The sequence below is a fragment of the Octopus sinensis genome, linkage group LG7, assembly GCF_006345805.1.
Source record: "Octopus sinensis linkage group LG7, ASM634580v1, whole genome shotgun sequence".
Taxonomy (NCBI): domain Eukaryota; kingdom Metazoa; phylum Mollusca; class Cephalopoda; order Octopoda; family Octopodidae; genus Octopus; species Octopus sinensis.
The window spans coordinates 91761314-91765421 of NC_043003.1; positions in this window are offsets into that span (position 1 = coordinate 91761314).

Here is a 4108-nt window from a genome sequence, read left to right on the forward strand (position 1 = left end):
TATAGTGATCAAATGCTTGTACTGCACATTAGCTCACTTTTTCCATCAAATCGACCTTGTCTGATCAAGTGCACAGTCTACCACACATCAGGAGTCAAAATGATTGCAGAGCAACAGGAGATGGAGTGTTTTGCTCAAGAACACAATGCACCACCTGGTCTCGGAATTGAAAACATAATCTAGCGATTCTGAGTGCAACACCCTAACCACTAGGCCATGCACCCCCCACACAATAACACCTGCATTTAAATCCATTTCTTTATATATATATATATGTATATATACTTGACAGAGTGTAAATACCTTGAGAGAAAAGTTGGACATAAGAGGCATCAGTTGTGGTGTGCAAGAGAGACGTTTGCACTGGTATGGTCATGTGGCGAGAATGGATGAAGATAGTTGTGTGAAAAAGTGCCATACCCTAGTAGTTGGGGGAACTTGTGGAAGAGGCAGACCCAGGAAAACCTGGAATGAGATGATGAAGAACGACCTTCAAACTTTAGGTCTCACCAAGGAAATGACTAGAGACCGAGACCTTTGGAAGTATGCTGTGCGTGAGAAGACCTGGCAAGACAAGTGAGACCATAACCCGTGGCCTCTACCTGGGATGTAGCCAGTCCACTTATGCATACCTTTCCTTCTTGGGACACAAAACTCTACTTGTGAAGACCTGTTGAGGCAAGTGAAAATCCAAATCCAAATCCAAATCGAAATGGATCAGCATCAATGGAAATTGCCACTGTGATACCAGTGCCAGTGGTATGTAAGAGAACCATCCGAACGTGGGCGTTGCCAGCGCTGCCCTAACTGGCCTCGTGCTGGTGGCATGTAAAAAGCACCATCCAATCGTGGCCGTTGCCAGCCTCGCCTGGCCCCCGTGCCAGTGGCACGTCAAAAGCACCATCTGATTGTGGCCATTTGCCAGCCTCATCTGGCACGTAAAAAGCACCCACTACACTCACGGAGTGGTTGGCATTAGGAAGGGCATCCAGCCGTCGAAACATTGCCAGATAAGACTGGGCCTGGTGCAGCCTTCTGGCTTCCCAGACCCCAGTTGAACCGTCCAACCCATGCTAGCATGGAAAGCGGACGCTAAACGATGATGATGATGATGTATATATATAATAATATAAATAATATATAAATATATGCATATGTACATACATATATATACATACCTACATATATATGTATATATACATGCATATATGGGTACAGGGCGTCAAAAAAAAGCTTTGAACACAATGAGAAACGAAAACATAAAAACAAAAACATAGAAAACAAATATTTTCGAACAATGAAAAAACAGAGAAACGAGATATGCAACATAAAGAATATTCCCCTTCGTCAGTTGTCCCTTTTTCATCTACTCCACGATTTCAAAGGCAAGGATAATACGTGACTTCGTTGAAACAGCCCTTCCCGCAAACCAAATTAAATAAAATTTGGGATTTTTTGCGCATATATATATATACATACTTATATGTACATACATATACATGTATATATATATTATATATATATATATATATATATATATATATATATATATATATATATATATATATATATATATAATATATATATATATATATTATATATATATGCATATATGGGTACAGGACGTCCCAAAACATAAACTATATGAAATACGAAGACAAACTTGGGTATGCGAACAACGAGAGAAACGAATGGAAAACAAGACAAGTAAAATAAAGAACTCATCATTTTCAGCATTTTACAACAATATGAGGCTTCGAAAGGCAGTTGCCCCCACAAACCAAATTAAAATTTGGGATTTGCGGAGTGTTAAAGTTGGTAACAGAAACAGGACAGTGGAGACATATAACAAACCAAACGAAAACAAACATGGAGGGCCATTAGGCCAGATGAAGTAAGGTAGCGAACGCTGGAAGAATATTGTCTTTAACAAGAGAAAAGATAGGAGACAGATAAGAATGCGTTTGATTTGTATGACAGACTGAAAGAAAAGAAAGGTGATCATGTGAGGAAAAGAAAGATGGATGATGGTCATGTGTGAGCAATGAGAGAGAGTAAAGGAAAAAGAGGGAGAGAGAGGGAGAGAGAGAGAAAGAAAATGGTGAAAGGGAGAAAAAAGAATTAGAGAAAGGATGAGAGTGAAAAGGGGAGAAAAAAAGAATTAGAGAAAGCAAGAAAGAGAACAGTACAGGGTAGAGTTGCATAAAAATTATTAAGATATATATATATATATATCTCTTTTATTCTGTACTTGTTTCACTCATTGGAGAGACCTCATTACTTATGAGTTTTTATATTTTTAAGCCTGATACTTACTCTATTGGTATCATTTGCCAAATTGCTAAATCATGGGATGTAAACAAACCAATACCAGTTGTCAAGTGGTGATGGAGGACAACAGAAAGTCATATACACAGATGTGTGTGTGTGCATGTGTGTGTGTGTACACATATACGAACAAGATGAGATAGAGTTCATTGCTACAGTGCGGACAAGAAGATTTACCTTTATCATATGGAAAGGACCTAGATAGAACATTCCATTCCAAATCAAATTGTTTATGTTCCTTCAGAGATCAAATTAATTTACTAAGCCCAGTATTGTTGCATTTATTGATATACCTAAATGTAGTGTAACGGCTACAATTCTCTTATAAGCACATTTAAAGAACGCGTTTGTTGTTGCAAACATTGGCAGAAACATACCTTTAATTCCTATAAGTAATTTTTACCAATCTATAAAATTCGACCTTTAACTGTCATTTTACACTTCATTTCCACTAAATATATGTATTTCCATGCCTTTAAGCTTTATTTCCATTCATCTAATGCACTACATTTCTCCACTCTTGGTTTTCTACTATTTTCTCTCTTGTCCTTTCTCTAAATTTCATTTGACGTTAAATCTATTAATGGTTTTTTAAAAAAATAACTTGACAGCATTCCCTTCATCACATATGCATTCATCACATTCAGTTAAAATGGCTTACTGATGTTGTTTCCCTTTTCTTCCCTAATGAGAAGATTGCATTGTTTTACATCATTTTATTTCCTCAGGAATAATACCAATGTTTTCTTTGAAACATATGCGGAAGTATAAAGGTTTGAATAACACCTGCATTTAATTCCATTTCTTATTTATCTGTTATACAAAAGCATTTCACTAAACCTTTTAAGTAGGCTGTTACATCCTTGGTACTTACGTGAATTTTTTACTACCTTGGTAACTATTTATTGTTTCTATGTTATTTATTTGGACTCATTGAAAAAATGCACATGCATTTATATATATATGTATATAAATATATAAGGTACAGTGTGGCCTTTATATATATGTGTAAATGAGTGTATGCTCGTGTCTCCTTGTTTTGACTTAGTATGATAAATGAGTCACTGTCACACGTACTGTCATTAATTTTCAATATTCTGTGAAAGCCTGCCTGGCCATGGGAAACACACAACCTTGCTTAGAAACAGGGTTGGCAACAGGAAAGATATCAAGTCATAGAAAATCTGCCTCAACAAACACTGTATGTACATACATACATACGTACGTACATACATATGCATCTATCAGTCTGTCTGTCTATTGTAAATGAGAAAATGAATTTGATTCACTGCTCCACCCACTCCTTATTGTGACAGATTCTTTTTCACTCTACTTACAGTTAGATATTCAAAATACTGAGTTAATTTATAATTTATCATCATATATTTTTATATTAATTTTGTGAATGTAGTATCAAGTACGCTTTAGTCAGATAGATGAGTGGTTAGTGAGAGCTGTACAAGCCATGTACCGGGATGCTGCTAGTTAGTTGATGGTTGGCAATGAGTATAGCAATGAATTCAGTGTACAGGTAGGAGTTCGCCAACTTTCAGTTCTCAGCCCCCTCTTGTTTATCTTAGTCCTCCAAGCCTAGAGGAGTTCAAGACTGGTTCTCCTTGGGAGCCCTTCTACGTTGATGACCATGTTCTTGAAGCTGAATCACTATGTGATCTAGAGAAGAAATTTCAGGTGTGGAAGCAAGGCCTGGAATCTAAGGGCCTTAGAGTTAATTTAGCGAAAATCAAAGTCCTAGTAAATTGGAAAACAAACAAGTCACAAG